Genomic DNA, 19592 nt, shown 5'->3' with positions numbered 1-19592 from the left:
GTGTTACTTTTGACCCACCTGTATCTTTTAAAATTAAGTTTTTCTGAAAAATGTTACTTTTCGCCCTTTGCTCTCCCTATTCATGAACTATCAGAATATCATCACAAATTCTATTAAAATATCCAGGGATGGTATTTTGAGTAATAAATACCGGTAATGCTAAACAAATTATTATTATTATTATTATTATTATTTCTATTATTATTATTGTTGTTTTTATTTATTATTTTATTATTATTATTATTATGTCTGTTATTATTATGTCTATTATTATTATTGTTGTTTTTATTTATTATTATTATTATTATTATTATTGTTATTGTTATTATTATGGTCATCATCATTGTCGTCGTCGTCATCATCATTGTTATTGTTATTATTACTATTATCATTATTATTATTATTATGGTCCTCATCATCATCGTCGTCGTCATCATCATTGTTATTGTTATTGGTATTATTACTATTATCATTATCATTATTATTATTATTATTATTATGGTCATCAGCATCATCATCATCATTATTATTATTACTATTATTGTTATTATTACTATTATTATTATTATTATTATTAATATCATTATTATCTTTTAAAAATACCAATGCTGTTCTGAATCGCTCCATTCAGCCCAGTTTAACCACTGATACTATCACTCCAGCTCATATAGTCACCCAAGCAACATTTGTTGTACCGCAGTACGATAAATGAGGTAAATTAAAAGCATTGGGGACAGCTTTTCAACAGTTATGAGGAAGGCCGCTATATTACCTGGTTTATTTGACACCTATTCTCTTGTAAAGCTTTGCCAGCGAAGAGCACCTCTGGTCAATACAGCATTGTGCTCTCCCTTCCTCAAGATATTTATGGGTATAAAAACAACAGCCCTAAATCACACCGCAAATAGAAATGAGGTGTGGCCGATGTTACGATCGCTCTTGTTTTCCCCCTCATGAGCGGATACGTAACCACGGTACGCTGAGATGAATCGAGATAAAATAAGTTACGATCTACATCAGAGATGGTTCTGTCTCAATGGGCCTAATTAATGAAACGTTGTTTGGCATCCTTAAGTTGTCAAAGGAACTACTCCAGTGATTTTACAATAACTGCAAAAATGATTGTCAGGTCCTTTGAACCGGATCGCACGGCACCTCATCTTACGGTTAAATCCGCCTCTTAATCTGAGAAAGACCTGATGCTGTGGTGCTCCAGCGTTTCCTTCAGGCTACCTCTCACTCGCTGCTAAAAAGGCTTGTTGAGTGGTGGTTTAAAGTGAATACAGCAGTCTGCACTGTCAGTCAGTGTGTGGCCAACGGTAAGGCTGTGCGTATTCATGTTATTTGTTTCTTATACAGCTGAAAGCTCAGCTATCACTCAAAGAAAGAAAGTAGAAAATAATAAAGGCAAGGTAATATAACTGAACCGGCTTTGGTAGTAATAGCAAATCAGCATGATGAATGTTCAAACAGGAACCTCATGGGATGCAGCCAATTGCGGTTTGAACCACCTGCAGCTGAATCAGGTTAGGAGGAGGGGCGTGGCCATTCCGTGATGTCACAAAGGATGCACTTGAATACAAAACAGATACAGGTTCTCCCTATTATAAATATTTTGGTTGCCAGGGTAACGTCGATCAGGATGCCATACCTGCACATAAATGAGTCACTTCGTACGCCTGCGAGAACTCCATTAACTGAGAAGCGTTTGCGTTTTTAAAAGCCGGAAGTTAAATACGAACTCTAAATGGCGTTCATATTGCTTTCTTTCAAATGGATGTCATGAAAAGCAATATTGGAATCTGAAGGACAAGCTAACGCTGAAGTAACCCACAGGTTTGTGTGATGAATAGAAAGATTTGTAATCTGTACTTCAGACGCTTTGTAGAGACGCTGCATAGCGGTGGGAAAAATGCTTGATGGTGTCAGCAGACTAATTTTGCTTGTTTGTAGAATAACAGCTGCTACAATAGCAAGGTTAAACATCAATTCACATCCTCATTTCTTTTTATCATTTTGTGTACTTGATACATATACTGTACACATTTCATCATTCAATGCCATAAACACTAACAAAGAGTCCATTCATTTAGTTATTTCCGTACTGTACACACTGTACTATACTGCATGCTTTAACATCATCACAGGTATGCTGTGAAGCTCTCAGTTAAATAAGATTTCCTGCTTGCTGTCCGTCTGGATCCAGTCCCATGTGATGGTATGTAGGAACCGTGGAGCTTCATCCGCCTCCATTTCCTCTCTAATTATCTTTAACCTCTGCTGGAAACCAGCATCAGCGTGTTGGGCTGAAAAGACGAACTGTTAATAACTCATGGGTGGATCTACAATAAGAGGGCATCCTCGAAAGACACAATAAGAGATGCTAAGCCGGACCCCTGCCTCTTAAGAAGGCCTAACAAGAGCCAGCGTGGCGGCGGGTGACTGCTGTTTAGAACGCACCTGCTGTCTAAACCACCGATTTTACTTGGCAGCCCTCCACCGATGTGAAGACAGCTGGAAAAAATGACTGATTATCGTGCACACATCAACACTACAATCCCAAACACCTGATTTTCGAGGGACGTTGTACGCATGCATAGAAAAGAAATTAAATGCAATCTTTTGTAACAGATTACATAAAACTTTAGAAAAAAGTTGAGAAAAACTCCATTGTGTATCAACTTGCACTCCCATGGTGGAGTAAAATATGGACAAACCAATTCATGGGTTTAAATTAACCTCAAAATGACCATATTTTACCCATCCATGGGTTAAAAATAACACTATATAACACAATGCTGGGTTATTTTCAAACCAGTGTTGGTTGAAAAATGAATGAATAGAGCAGGGGTTTCAAATGTTATGATGCCAAGGACCAGGGTTTAAATTGGGCCGGGGCCATCCTGGGCTAAGCCCTGGCACATAGGCTGTACTGTAGGTCTCCTACTGCTTTGAGCCAATGTGCCCGCTGTTGCTGGTGCATGTGCACTGACGCAAAGTGAATAACGTGTTTTTATGCATTCCGCTTGCGAGTGCAGGCCACCCGCTACAAAAATGGAATGTGCGACCGGGTTTTTACTGCTCACGTGCAAGACGCGTCAATCGTTTTTGTCCTCACATTAATATGTCTACGCAGCCTTGTGTTAAATTGAACACAACACATCTCACCCAGAACCTCAAGAAGGCACAGGGACATTAGACATTGTAGAGATGAGAGATAGAGAAGGCTATAGAGCAGGGGTGGGCATTCCTGGTCCTGGAGGGTCACTGTGTTTGGTTAGGGTTGGAGCTAAACTTTGCAGGACAGTTGCCCTCCAGGACCAGGAATGCCCACCCCTGCTATAGGGTGTCAGATTTGCAACATTGGCCCTGTCCCAAATGGCATACTTCGGACTTGTAGACTTCCTCAGAGTGCACACTTTGATGACATCATGTAGTTCAGACTTTAGGGACCCTTGACGCGAGTCCACGAGGGTGCACCGGAGTCGTAGCGTCACGCTGGAAATAGGAAGAGAAGTTGCCCATCAATGTCAACTCCTACCATCCATCGTCTGATTGGTCTGATTGGTCTGATTGCTCTTTCGTAAGGACTTCTGGGTTGGTAAAGTGCGTGAAGCCTGCAGCAGAAGACCGCATCAAGGGTGCAAAGGGGGTGCTAATAAGCACACTTCGGAGAGTAAAAATGACAGATGGGACACCTTACGGACTCATAGACTAGACTAGATAGGCCATTTAATGCCAGTTTAGTGGGGGGGGGGTTATATTTTGGGTCAACCTCTGGCACGGCTTCAAAGCTAAAACGTATTAAATCCTATCAGAGGTCCAGCACGTCACTGAAACACACCAATGGCTTTGCACTCATCAGTATTAAACATGTTACCGCTCAACCCCCCCCCCCCCCACATAACAATTCCCAATTTAACCCCTGCCAAGGGCCTTCAAATATGATGAACCTTTTGTGAGGGAACCCCTACTTATATACAGTATATAGCAACTTATATATTTTTATGTAAAACAAATATATAATTGGCTACACTTGGATTAATGCTGGATGTATCAACATGAAGATATACATTTTCAATTCAAATGTATTTGTACTGCAGCAACTTTGACAATAAATATTGTTTCATGGGAGCTTTAAAAGGAATCCTACCTTATAAACCCTAATACGTGAAATAAAAGGGACTGTAATAAGAAAAACAATTTTAGTCCAATTTTTCTTCTCTCATATTTTGTGGGGACCCCCTAGAACCTCCTGGAGACCCCCAGGGGTCCTCAGATTCCAGTTTGAAAACCCCTGGTTTAGGGCAAATTCCAATCAAAAGTGATCGCCCCTATGCCCAATTCTCTTCGAAGATCAACTCTTGATCATTGTGTGGACAATTAAAATGAACTGCAATGAAATACAACGTCATTTCTCTTTATTTGGAGCAACTGCTTATGCGACGACCCCTTCGAGGGCGCAATACCGCCGTTTGGAATTCACCCTTAAAATGTGGTCTTACATGTCTCTTTTTGACATCATGCAGGATGCTTCATCAATATAGTGTTTATTAGAATATCTGTCACCCCCATCTAAGGGAAACCCTGGGGCGGTGTCCATTTATAAGATGTGTTTGCTTTTCTGTGCACTGTTCAATCCCATCACGACCTTATTAACGTACACATCATCAAACAGATTCGATTAAGCTGTGACATCTAATAGGAAGTTGTACAGCCTCTTAGTGCAACACGAAAGAAACACTAAGCATCGATATGGCCCAAACTCTCAATGAAATGACTTTCTTTAAACCTTATTGGAATAATCACCTAAAAGAGTCTTCAACATCATGATCGTATCTCACTATTAATGTCCCATATGGAAATTTTAACAGACTCTGAACGCTCCGATCTAGCTATTTTAATTATTTGCTTGCATTGTTTAATTAGTTTTAATGCTTAATGCTTCTAAAGAGCTAAGGAAAACCAAGGCATTTTTCTTCCAAGTTATTGTTTTTCTTTTATTGTTGAATAACAAAGCATGCAATGAAATTGTGCTATTTAGTCGTTTAGAAAATTGCTTAATATGGTAAGATAATGATAGCGTCATTTCGGTACATCTCAATAGATATCTGCTACATCTCAATTCTCTTTGTTTTCACAAACATTATAGGACAATGAAATTTTGAGACACTGAAGGGAGGACTTACTCCGAATAAATTGCAAACGACTTGTTTGTGTTGCTTAGCGTCTCATTCACTAAAGGTGTAATGCAAATTCGATAACAACCTAAACACGCCCCAAAAATTACTGTTGAATGCAATTCACATGGTGCTTATTTTTCTGGTATGGGTTTCAGAGAATCCACATCGCTGGATAGTTGAACCCCAATCTGATACCCTGTTTCTGGGTCCACCGTTTTGACTTAGTCGAACAGTTTGTGGTGTGAATGAAACCATTATTTACATCATAATGAGTCATTATAACTCTTTCAGCTCGAACCTTTTACCCAGCCAGGCCATTCCTACAGTAAGCAAAGCCAACAGTCACTATCCCAGAGGTTTTTTACTGCCAAAGGTTGTTATCTCTCAGCTCTAACTGCTCAGATCCAATGATGGTTCGAAATAAAACGCTCTGCAGATTTCGCCTTAATGCTGCCAACTGCAGTGTTAAACATCAAGGGCTTTCAATAGCATAATAATACCTTGCTTTATTCTCTATTTGTATTTGCTTGTGTATCTTACTGTATATAAGATGTACTACCAAGAATAAGCAATTTATTAGAGTCTCCAGACCTACACAAATGAGGCCTGGTGACCATATATGACCATCTAATACTGCAGCACTATGACATTTAAATGTCAAGTGGGAACAGTCTGTTTGTGTTAAACACACTTCGAAATTATTCGGTGGTTTTGCCAAATAACAGACCATTCCACTGTCCGAGCAAAGCCAAGTGTATTCGGTCAGTAATACAAAGGTTGCGTCCCAAATTCCACCCCCGGTCTCTGCAGTTCCCAATCTGAAAAAACTGTGATCGACCAATGGCAGATCTGGCAGCTTATCACACAGATGGACCAGGCTGAGCTGAATCTCCGGAAAGATGGAGAGAGTTGATCTTCAGCTCACTACATCCATGGGGAAATGAGTAGAAGCTAAGTAAAGTCCTTGATGATTATTCTGATACAAGCCTGACACCAATACCAGATCCATTTGTGAGAATCTCCACTGTGACCTACACAAACTATAACCTTGAGTATATTACAGAAACATTTCTGTTTTCTCTGAAAAAGACTATTAGTTTAAGCACCCAGTAAACCGTCCAAAGATACAGTAAATGCACACTGTAAAAAAATCCTGTGAACAATACAGTAACTTGCTGGCAGCAATTAGCTAGTAAGTTGCTGTATTTCATTTCACAGTATTCTTACTGTAAATGTAATTGCAGTAAAATTAAAATTACTGTAAACTCTTTTAAAGTAATAATCACAGTACTGTATTTCATAACTACTACTGTAATAGGGATTACTGCATTTATTTTGTGTACTGTAAAATGAAGACACTGTTTGTCACAAAAATGCCATTTATTTTATCACTTTAAATTACAAAAATTCATAAATTAAAAATAGCATAGCATACATTTTTTGTGTTACATTTTTTCTGTGAACATCTCAAAACTTTTCTGAACATATACATTTTTTTAAATATGTTAACATTTTTCTGTGAATGTTTCATTTAATTTCAACACTTTTCTGAACATACAAAAACACTTTTTTTCTGAACACACAAAACAATCAATATTTATTAAAAAGTTTCTGGTAAATTACAAATGCATAAAAGTTAAATGATTTACATTTACAGCAGGATTTCAAACCTGAATATTGTTTTTCTCCAAGACCTTTTTTTCAGAAATATTATTCTTTTAAATCTGGAAATGAACTAGTTGACTTAATGGGCTGGACTCTACCCTGTAATGAAAGAAATTGACTATTAATGTAAAAACAAGACAGATGGGTTGATGACATATACATAAAAGTTTACTTCGCAGTGTTTTACTTTTAAATAAACAATTTTTATTTTTTATATGCTCTGTTGGTGGTTTGTGGAGTAAAATCTAATATTTAATATTTAATAACTGTCTACATTATTACTATTATAAAATTATACATGAATATCCCAAATTTCTGCCACAATACCATGTTTACAGTTAGTGATACAACAGTGAAATTTATGGTAAATATTTGTTAATTTGTGAATGGAAAAGTATTGTTTCACTCGACGCACCAAACACATATTTTGAAATGACGAACCACACACATGATGGGCTACATACATGTTGTGACAAACGCCCTCGAAAAAAGAAGTCACCGGCTGCCACTGTATTAGACTAGCTGTGCTGCTTTTCTACCTTTTGCAGGGTGAGTTAAATTAAATGTTTGATATTTAACAATAGGACAACAGTTCATTTAAAAAAAAAAAAAACACTTTAAGAAGTATTTTACTAATCGGGTAGTTGGTTAAAGAATGAGTACTCAAATATTTGTTCCCATTCTTAGTCAAAACTATATAAAAAAACAAATAAGTGCTTACCTCTGGATAAATCCCAATGTAGTGGCTGCCTCATACATAGTATGACGCAAAAAGGCTAGAGCAGAAGTGAAATCACAACCGTCTTTTTTTGCCCTCAGATTGGACTCTCCTAAAAAATATTAAATAAAAGTTGACATTGCACAGTATTCAATCTGATATGGTTTACTATTTTACATAAGCAAAATTAATTGAAAACACTAGCCCTACATAACTACCTCTTTCTTTCCTATTAGATCAATAACCACTAGAGAATTTTGGAATATACATGCAAGATGACATAAAACTTTGTTCACACAGTGACTTGATACAAATACGCTTTATAGATGAAGTAACCCCTAAAATTGGCATCTATTATGTTGAGTAGGGAGGCTCACATTGACCGTTTAACCGTTAACCGAAGGTAAGAATTTATGATCGATTAACATTATCAGTTAAAATAAAAAAATATTTGTTAATACATGGTGCGTGTCCTCATGAGCCGACAGACATTTCGTCATTTTTCTAAGTACTATTCGGACGGGATTAGTTTTACATAGGAAGGTGGGGTAAAGCAATTTTTATCTGAGCTTCTCAGTGATTTTAGTCCAGTCCGAATGTTCCATGTCAGTAATCATAACGGACAATGTCAGTAAAGATTACGGCGACTTTTACCTTCTGTAAAAAGGTCCGGAGAAATTACCTCAGGTAAAACTAATCCTGTGCGAATAGACCAGCTGTAAATATCCACGTAAATCGCGTCATTTCCTTTTAATTTGCGGGTTTCTTTTAAATATAAAAGCGCTTAAAGAAGCATTTACTTGCGTTCTAAGCGGAAAAACAAGTCAGTTACAAGTCAGTTCCTGAATAACACGACACAAACTTAAAAAAAAAAAAAGAAGTCAAATTTACTTTTCAGAGGCACGGAACTGTTTATAAAACTGAAATTAAACACAGTGTTTCGCGTTTTCCCTCGTCTGTGTCATGTTGTTTGCACATCTGATATCAGAAAGCAAGGTATGTGCACGTGAAGACGTGAGGTGCGCAATCGAGTTATCCCTCCCACTTCTGAATGTTTTACTGAGATTTCTAATCCCGTCCGAATTGACCATTAATATAACAGACGTCCTGTGGTAAAATTACATTACGCCATCTACCCCTGTAAAACTAATCCCGTCCGAATGTTTAATTTGTGAATGTCCTGTAAATGACACAAATGATTGCTGCCCTGACGGTCTGATAAAGTAATCATTTGTATGAGAAATCATTTGTATGCGTGTTTGGAAGCTGAACGGAGACGCGCGCGTGTCCGCGCAAGATGACGCGTCCGTCTTGCGCACATCCGGACAGACGTTCGCTGATGGCCTCTGACCCTAACCATAAACATCTAGCTCTTTTTGGACAAACGGAGAAAGACGACGCAAAACCAAAACTTTCTGAAAAGCGTCCTGCTTTAGAAATGACCACTGTGGTAGATGAAACGGAGACAATCTGCCCTTTTTGGATATTAATCCACTGGACCAATCGCGTGCTTTTTAATAAGGTAATGTTGCGTGAATATCTGATAATGTATGAATCCTGGTTCTGTTGTTGATCTGTCGCTGCTGTTTGCACGTTCAAATTAAATGTTTTGTTTTTACTAGTTCACAGACAACCGTCAACTTTATTTTTACTCAATGACAATTTCATATTAAAATCTTATCAGTTAACGGTTAATGTTCGGTTTAGAAGCTACGGTTGTCGGTCGGGAAAATTAACTGATATGAGCATCCCTAATGTTGAGTGCTGGGATCATACCGAGCATGATGAGCCTTGGAGTGCTTAGCATGGAAATCTGGGCCTCAGCATCTGCTTACTGTAGGTGGAAGTTTCCTGTAACACAAAATAAACAAACAAAAAAATAACTTTTAGAAATCACAAGTACAATATTCATAAGAGTAAAAGTGTGTCAATACTGTACAAAAATAACTTGCATCAACCAAGAGAAAAACAGCTTTTTCCTGTTGCATGGTTTCAGTGCACTTTAACATGTTTGATATATTAATTTATACAACAGTTCCTTCTGGTTCTCAAATCTGATTGGCTAAGAGCTATGCGATATTCTACTGATAACGGCACAGTAACCGCTTCACCTTTCGTATCATTCCGCCACCTAGTGAATGGAGGTCCTTTAAACAGCCTCATCTCTGAATGGAAAAACTGCACGCAAACACGGACAAACACAGACGCGCCGTCTCATTAGTTCACTAGCTCGTTAGGGTTGCTGCGGTGACAGAATTTTCCCACCGGTTAATCAGCACGTGACAAATCCGATGATACCGATATCACCGTGTGGGAGGGGCTTATAAATGCTCATGCAGACGTGCGCATTTTACTTTCACTTTTGAATCACGCAACTGTTTAAATGCAGCGCTTGCATACGCCCGGCCCAATAAATATTATGACAAAAACGAGTAAGACCATTCAGTCTCTCTACCGAAACTAAATGATTTAATTACAAGAAAAATATCAAAACGATGTTGAAAGACGGTGTCACGGTGGGCAAGTTATCTAACCGGTGAGAGGCTGAAGCACCAGTAATCACCGTTTCACAGACTATCGCGACAAGCCTATAGCTCGTAAATCAGTCTGTGAATCCCAATCGGAAGCGACTATTCCGTCAAAGATCAGCGACTTCCATGTAATGGGACCCTCAGTGTATGTAGATAAAAAGTCTCGTTCTAAGTTAATAAACACATAACGGTTCATTATGAAAGGTCTTTATACACCCCTGATCATATAGTTTTGTATATTATTTTGCATTTCTGTCAAGAGATCCTTCTAAAAATTACACACCGCACCTTTAATGGGAGTTATGTCTTGTCACATCGTGTGGACGATTAACACTTGGAAAGAGGAATGTAAACTATTTTTTTCTGAAGCAATATCTCTTATCACAACGCGAAAACACCGTGGAACTGCAGGTAAGCACCGCAGCTTTTAAATGTGGACATTGATCATTTACTTTATCGTGACCTGACTATTAAAACATGTTATGAGATATTGCCACTGATATATTTAAAAGCAGCATGCAAAAACATCTCTCTGACACTGATAAATAACCGTTTTATATAGTACTGACAAGAACAAGGTGTAATAATAATAATCGAATGCTCGTATCGCGTTAAGAATAAATGGGAAAGCATAGTAACATTGTAAAATTATAGTTTTATTAACTTTCACCTCGCGCCAAAACAATAACAACCACAAAAGACACTAAATATGAATAAGAAAACGATTAATAGTTTCATTATGACACCAAATACTGCTGATTTGATCTCATTTTGACCATCAAAAACAAACAAGGCCAACATGAGAGCCAGGGAATATCTGTCAGAAATGTAGCCCAGAGAGGGCGGTGGTCAGCGGGGCGAGTGAACACTGATGTCCGCTCATGCTTTGGTTCTCATTCGTACCGAATCTCACTAAGCAAACGTTCAAACAGGCGCTATCTTTACCAATCGACTGCAGATTTAAATATAATACATATACATTCTCGACTGAACTAGTCCTAAAACTACACTTTGTGACCAAGAAACGGTAAAAAAAATCGTGAAATTATGAAAAATGTGTGTTATGCTTTCTTTCGAATCGGCCCGCTCCGTTTCCTCAGGCAGCAACGTAAGCGAGCAAGAGAACAAAACGTGAGATTTAAACGAATATCGCGCCAATAAATACAAAAATACACACTTTTAAATTAATTTTGGTTCACAATGCTAACGCTATAATTAAATTAAAGACTGGATAAGTCTTACCTCATATCTCCTCAGCTGCGTTTTCTTTCAGCTCGAGTCGAGAGACTGGTTTCAGCCTGCGGAGGTCGCACTCGCATACGTCATCAACCCTGGTTTATTTAAGATAACTGACCATTAGATTCGCAAGTCATAAGCATATTAAACAATTTACTATTAACTAAGAATAACAGTCAACTTTATAATTGTTAATATTCTGAAACAAGCATTGAGACACGGCCAATTACTATTATTATTAAATTATTATCCTTCTCTAAACTAATGACGTTATAAAATGTTGCCAAACTAGAAAATATATCGAAATCATGCAGAATTATATATTTGTGGTAATAAAATTACAAAATGCACACACAAGACTGTGAAGTGTGCTGCTCATTCTCTCTCAGTGCACTCTTAAAGTTGAACAAACAGACTTTACAAGAGTAAACTTTGGAATTAAATTAGCAAATTTACCTTTCTGAAGTAAAAATTCAGATGAAAGTGTGGAATCTCGTAGCTTTCCTTGGCTGAAGAAAAAAATCCTTTAGAAATTGCTGTATTGTGATTCACAGGAAAAATATTTTTACTGTAGAATTTACCCGTTGTTGAAAAAAGACCATGATGCTTTGCAGATCTACAGCAACATGCTGTATACAAGTTCTACAGTAAGCATTTGCTCATTTTACAGTAATAATGCTGTGAAAACTACAGAAATTTGTTACAGTGCACCCATCCCTCACAACTGTGATTACTGCAAATATTGAGGATTATTGTATCGCATATGAAAATATGTAACTTTAATAAGAAGAAGATCAACGTCAAAAGTCTTCTCTGATTTATAACTAGTATAGAGAGGCTCCTGCTTTGAGAAACTTGGGTTCTAAAATCCCAAAGTGTGCCGCACAGATTTTCTTCAACTTTTTATGATTAACCACTGCTGAGAGAAAAGATGTGCGCATGCAGTAATGGCACAATGATGAAAAAGCATTCGGCCTTTCTCTCTTTCTCTAATGGAGAAATGGAGTGAGGATAGTCTGTCATCTCGGGTTGGATGATTTGGTGGACATTCTTTCCTTTTTCTGAAAACAAATCATCACAGGCCCACACTTTTACTGTAGCCACTGATTAGTACGCAGGACATCCAGTTCCAAGCTTTCCGGATCAAATCTGGCTCTGAGCAATGATAGTTACACCCGGTCCAGCGGGGCTGACTGAAGTTATGGATGGAAATGACTTTTGAGGGCTTCAGTATGTAGCACTTGGGATTAAAATGACTCCTGTGGTTTCGTGTTGAACTTTTCAAGCAACCAGAATAGGACTGTGGTGAAATGCATAACACTTCATGACAACTTGCACAAAGCAAGAAATTATTGATTCAGTCTAGTGTGGACGGACTTGACTAGTATGCATAAAGCCCAGACCTTAATCCAACTGTACCCTTTTGGTATGACTTGCAGGCTTTGACCACAAGATCAATGACTTATAAACCAGGGTTTAATTGATTGCTTGTCTTGTTACACCTGATGTCCTTTAGCCTATGTCTATTTATACCCTTGTCTGTGTTATACTCACTACCCGGATCATTGTCGCTAATTCCATGTCTGTACCTGTGCATCGTATTGAGTGTTCCTGTTTTACTTACCTGCCCGTTTGCTTCTCTTGTTATGTTTCATGTTTTGTTAATAAATGTTTATTATTCATTGTGAACTTTGCACTTGCGTCCTGATTCCTGTTACCCGTCGTGACAGAATAATCTAGCCATTAAAGGACGCAGCGAGTTTGAGGAGCTTCCCCTAATAATTTTTTGAGGGGGAGTAGTGGACATGGAGATCTGCAAGCTGCGAAGTCCTGATGCGCATTGGAGCTAACCGAGAGGGAACGCTCGGAACTCCAGGCTTGGCTCAAGTTGGCCTACGCCACACTCGATTCATTCCCCGGGGTGGTTGTCGCAAACTATGAGCCTGTCCCTGTAAGGGTCGAATCTGTTGAGTTGGTTCCCTGATGGTCAAATCTTCTGGGTTGGTTCCTGGGATGACCACTGCCATGCTCGATTCGGTTCTTGGGACGGCCACCATCATGCTCGATTTATTCCCCTGGATGATCGCTGCCGTGTATGAGTCTGTTTCCACGAGATGGTTTGAGTCGGTTCCCGGGATGATTGAATCCTCGTCGGTTCTCGTGATGGACGAGTCTTCGGAGTCGATTCCCGCTGTGGTCAAGTCATCAGAGTCTGCTCTCGATGTGGCCAGTTGTGAACATTTTGCCTCGGCAAAATCCGTCTCCCGAGTGGTTTACGTTTCTTCCCCGCTACAGAAAACCACCACAGGTCTATACGTTCCAACAAAGGTATTATTTTGTTTTTGTTTGTTGATTACAAAGTACAAAGTAGATGAGGAAAACTAGGATTATGTGTATTCAACGCGCCACCATTATTGTTTACAATGCGTGGAATGGTGCGCTGTGATTTGTTGAGCGGATTTATTGCATTCTGCAGAGAAGGAGAAGTGGCGTTTATTGTGTTTTGGGAAAAAGGGGAAAAAATAGGACAGAATAGCATGGCTGATATTGGATTTTGCGTAAAATTAAGAATTTACTTTTTAATACTTACCTCAAACAATACTGATTTTGGTGGTAACATTTTTTCAAATAAACTCTTCAAATACAACCTTATCGTAAAGTGATATGATTGATTTATTTCTTTATGCCATTCCAGCATCTATAGCTATATTCATGGTGAGAACCGATTAATCTAGTTAATCTATACACAGAAAGATATCCTGACCCAGCCGGGGCTCGAACAGGGACCTAAAATGATATGATCAGGCTTAAGGTTCTGGGGTTGAAAAGCCTTTTCTATGGGTAAACTTTCAGTAATCACATCCAATTCAAACCCGCAGCTGTCTTGCACTGTTGTGAATACTTTCGACTTTCGATCCAAAAATGTGTTTTTACTTCATGAGGCTGCAGTACAAACCTTGCATTACAATCATAATCAAAGTTTGCAAGTCTGGTACAGATGGTTGTGACAGTTAATCCATCCCTTGGGCTACTGGATGAGCCGTCCGTTGTCATGGAAACACACTATCAGATCAATCACAGACACTACAGGGTATGAACAATTTATACATTAAATAAGTATTATTTATATTAACTTTCCTCAATCAACAAATACATTTGATTACATCATTCACTACAGTAAATGAGACACCTTATTGATGTCACATGACCACTGCCAATGATCTGACTTTTTTGTAAGCTTAGAATTTCTTCTCTTTATTTACATTGAACGGGTAAGTCCAAGGAGGATTCCATGACGTTCCGCCATATTGAAAAACTATAATAGCAGAGAGGGACAAAAAGCACTAGCGAAAACGTTTCCATAATGCATTTTTGTTCAGAACACGTGAATCAGTTGAAACGAACAAGGAGATCAGTGAGTACATAACAGCTACTGTAGTTGCAACACGCATTTGAAAAGCGAGGCGCTAGAGAGCACTATTTGTTTGAATGCAAAATACAATTTCACCACTAGATTGGGGGAAATCCTACTTACTGTCCCTTTATCATTAATGAAAATGTATGCGAGTACTTTAACATGAATGAAATGAAATCTCTCCGGGCGAGCTGAATTTCTATCAGCTCCTAAAACTGTGCTCCAGTATATTGTTTCATGTTGACTTGCATAACAGTACAACCTTAGATTACTTATAATATCAAGACGAAACAAAATAGCGTTATGTTTGCAAATATCACTCATGTATACCCAAGCGCCACACAGTCGTGTTTTGTGTTTCCACGATTGTCACCGGAGTCTTAAAAGAGCGTCGTAACACGCGATGCGCGTTTGTCACCTAATGTGGCGTCTTCAGCACAAATGTCAGGAGAGATTGAGAATGGCATTCAAAAGCCACAACACTGCATATTAAAAGGCTAGAAAAGGTTATGCGTCTGCCAGGGACTGGAGGAAATACTGGCTTCGAAGTCTAAAGAGAATACCAGAGAGATGGCAGGACAGATAGGCCTGTGTTTGACAGTGACTGCTATTGAAATAAAAAGCAGGGTGGATCACGCCCGAGAACTGAGTGGGACGGGATGATTCGGGGTGACAGGTGACCAGAGACAGCCGGCTGTACCCACGGATGAAAGTGAATTAAGAATTATCACGAAATGTCAAGTGGAAAGTCAGTTTCAAATTAAGTGAACGTGCTACACATATTGTAATAATTAAATATGGTTGTAATACAAATAACAATGTGTTATAATAAGTAGCTACACGAAATTGATTTGGCAGGAATTACTTGTTTAAATAGAAAGTAACACAAACACTTTAATAGTCTATAAGTGTTCATAATTGAACTTACACACTAAACATTAGATTTAATTATTAACATAAATCAGAATATACAGTAGGGTCCAAACGTCTAAGACTGCACTGAAAATACAGGATTTTTAAATAAAATAAACAGAAATTTTAGTTGTTTAAAGATGTAAAACATATTTTACTTATCAATTGTAATGACATGGATCAAATTTTGTTTGACCCCCTTTCACCTTCAGAACTGCCTTAATTCTACGTGGCATTGATTCAACAAGGTGTTGAAAGCATTCTTTAGAAATGTTGGCCCATATTGATAGGATAGCATCTTGCAGTTGATGGAAATTTGTGGGATCGACATCCAGGGCACGAAGCTCCCGTTCCACCACATCCCAAAGATGCTCTATTGGGTTGAGATCTGGTGACTGTGGGGGCCATTTTAGTACAGTGAACTCATTGTCATGTTCAAGAAACCAATTTGAAATGATTTGACCTTTGTGACATGATGCATTATACTGCTGGAAGTAGCCATCAGTGGATGGGTACATGGTGGTCATAAAGGGATGGACATGGTCAGAAACAATGATCAGGTAAGTCATGGAATTTAAATGATGCCCAATTGGCACTAAGGGGCCTAAAGTGTGCCAAGAAAACATCCCCCACACCATTACACCACCACCACCAGCCTGCACAGTGGTAACAAGGCATGATGGATCCATGTTCTCATTCGGTTTACACCAAATTCTGAGTCTACCATCTGGATGTCTCAACAGAAATCGAGACTTATCAGACCAGGTAACATTTTTCAAGTCTTCAACCGTCCAATTTTGATGAGCTCGTGAAAATTGTAGCCTCTTTTGCCTATTTGTAGTGGAGATGAGTGGTACCCGGTGGGTCTTCTGCTGTTGAAGCCCATCCGCCTCAAGGTTGTGCGTGATGTGAATTCACAAATGCTTTGCTGCATACCTCAGTTGTAACGAGTGGTTATTTCAGTCAAAGTTGCTCTTCTATCAGCTTGAATAAGTCGGACGATTCTCCTCTGACCTCTAGCATCAACAAGGCATTTACACCCACAGGACTGCCGCATACTGGATGTTTTTCCCTTTTTCACACCATTCTTTGTAAACCCTAGAAATGGTTGTGCGTGAAAATCCCAGTAACTGAGCAGATTGTGAAATACTCAGTCTGGCACCAACAACCATGCCACGCTCAAAATTGCTTTCTTTCCCAATCTGACACTCAGTTTGGAGTTCAGGAGATTTTCTTGACCAGGACCACACCCATAAATGCACTGAGGCAACTGCCATGTGAGTGGTTGATTAGATAATTGCATTAATGAGAAATTGAACAGGTGTTCCTAATAATCCTTTGGGTGAGTGAATTTTGTAAGCAAGCAGAAAGCATGAACAGCATTGACTTCCATAGTAGAAAAAATACTGTGGAAGTCAATAGTGCCCCAAAACAGTTTGGTTACAAACATTGCTCAAAATATCTTCCTTTGTGTTTAGCAAAAACATGGGTTTGGAAAAACATGAGGTTAAGTAAATATGCCAGAATGTTAATTGTGGGGCAAACTTTCCATTTAATTGCACAAACACATGCGTTACTTTAAAAAAATTACTTTAGTTTAACATGCTTAAGGCCAGTGCCTTATAGATTATTGATAAAAAGGCCTATTTATTTCTTTGCTAATGTTTCCTAAAGGTTATATTAGTTCAATTCAAAGCTATAACTTTCACCATATGAGGTTTAAGCACCTTTAGATTACTCTGTTGCCGAAGCCTATGTGCCTAAATAATGTTGTCAATCAGACAAGAATAATAACTATAAAATAAAATTATACAGCCTGTTTTAAATAAAGTATACGACCCTGGCAGCCCTTAAAGGCATTCGGCGTCTACACTATCGGCAGACCATGAAAATAAAATGTATTATTTGAGATATTAACCAAGACATGTGCTCATTTGACTTCTAACTGTGTGAATCTAGTTTTAGTCATCTTTCGCAGATGACTATGTAAAAATACAAATGATAAGTGATACTGTAAAAACTTCAACATAGTCAGAGTTGACGACAGAGCGGATAATCAAATTTCTTAAAGCCACATTTCAAAGAAAACTCAGGTCTCTATCTCAAGTTACTCAGTATCACACATTTAAACGTGCTGAAGTTCATCAGTATACTATAATACATAGCACTAACTAAAGTGACAAAAACTGGAGTGAGGTGATAAGTTTCCTATAATAAACGTCTTAAATGGCACCCTCATGGATAATTCAAGTCTAGGAAATGAAAGTGGATAACATGTCTTCTTACTGTAGCTCAGCTGGTAGCATGGTGCTAGCAACCCCAAGGAGACGCTTTGATAATGTGCAAAGTAATAATATGAAGAGCTCAGATGCAAAAGCTGCTAAACGCCACCTCCGTCCAAAATAAGATAATAATATTAACCGAATGCTCTAGGCACGTATTATATGTTCATTTTGCTTCAAATCCGCCTCAGGCCATTCAGAAATACAGATTTGTTGGCATAATCCGTCAAACTTGTGTCTAATGTGAGTACTTGAACTTGAATACAACCTTTGCAACTGTCTTTGCCAAAAAAAGCCTCCATGTACTTAGAGGGTTTTGCAGCGTAAGACAGTCAAATTTGTTAAATACCAATAAAATGACAAAAGTGACATTTGTGAAAATGAGGTATTCAATTACTGACTTTTACAATTGACCTTTTCATTGCTAATAAAGTGAAATTACTGAACCTAAACATAAGTGCCTAATAAAATGCTCATTTATAAGAAAACATGTCAGTTAAAGATCACATAGCACACACCGTTTCTGCTTATCTCATGCTATTCTTGAGTAGCTATAGAGTGGTATTACATCTGTTATCTATATCTGTATATATATGTATGTATGTATCATCGGACGCACGTGATACACGTCTGAATCCGAACCTTACTTCCGGTTTCGTTTTTTTAATGGTCTTATTAGTTGCTAAACTGATCTCTTGAACAAATGCCTCGTCGAAAATAACAAATGTTTTGGTTTCCTATGTAATCTATGTGTTGTTGTTTTTTTGCTTGTTATATAAATAAACTACGTTTAAAGAACTTTGTTGTTATTTATTCTTAGCGACGTTTACCGGAAGTTACGTGCGGACCGCGACAGCCGCTTGTTTATGTTGTTACTGCTGAAACGGTCTATATCCAAAGACTCTTTAGTTTTATTAGATTTATAAAAAACAAATGATTTGTACTGATTCTTTCCAAATAAACCTGACCTCCTCAAAGGCGTACCACAGACGGAGCGAGTCAAGAGCAAGCAACACACCCAAAACATTATCCCAATATCTCTGGATAACTCTGGATTTACTACATGGTTGTGTCGTTTACATTATATGCACTTGGCAACAAAACACAGACATTTGATGCAGTTTTACTTACTGCCTGCAACTCATGATCCGGTTGGGACCGCCCACTTTCAATGAACCCTTACGTAAAATTAACCATGGTTTTACTACAGTTAAAACAAAAAAAACATGGTTACTGTAGTAAAACCATGGTAACCACAAAATAACCATGATTTTGACAACCATGGTTTTCAAAAACCATAGTTAAACCATGGTTAGTGTAGTAAAACCATGGTTACTACACTTTTACCACAATAAAACCATGGTTAATTTCCGTAAGGGAAATCCAGCATTAAACAAACATATGCACAACCATACCTGTCAACACTCCTGTTTCTCCCGGGAGTCTTACGTATTTCCCACCTATCTCCCGCCCCACTCCCGTTTTGTTATTTCTCCTGGAAATCACCCGTAATTTCAACGGCCCTACCTCGTTATATGAATAATTACATCAATATATTATTCCAAGATTGTACAGTTGCCAGATCTTGTATGAAACGCATCCTACTGTCACACATACACACATAATACAATTTTGAACACATTTTTTAAC

At 38.2% G+C, this 19592-nt stretch overlaps 1 long non-coding RNA gene across 1 annotated transcript; it reads right to left on the bottom strand.

Annotated features, from left to right (window-relative positions):
- Nucleotides 1-6544: 6544 nt before the first annotated feature.
- Nucleotides 6545-13901, bottom strand: LOC141364307 (uncharacterized). Its single transcript, XR_012370020.1, has 5 exons — nt 11790-13901; nt 11340-11428; nt 9343-9417; nt 7570-7678; nt 6545-6947 (listed from the first exon to the last, which is right to left on the bottom strand). It is a non-coding gene; the product is annotated as an uncharacterized lncRNA (long non-coding RNA).
- Between the last annotated feature and the right edge of the window lie 5691 nt (nt 13902-19592).

This window comes from Misgurnus anguillicaudatus, chromosome 6, assembly GCF_027580225.2.
Source record: "Misgurnus anguillicaudatus chromosome 6, ASM2758022v2, whole genome shotgun sequence".
Lineage (NCBI taxonomy): Eukaryota > Metazoa > Chordata > Actinopteri > Cypriniformes > Cobitidae > Misgurnus > Misgurnus anguillicaudatus.
The sequence above is the reverse complement of the archived record's forward strand: the minus strand, read 5'-3'. Positions and strand labels throughout refer to the sequence as shown.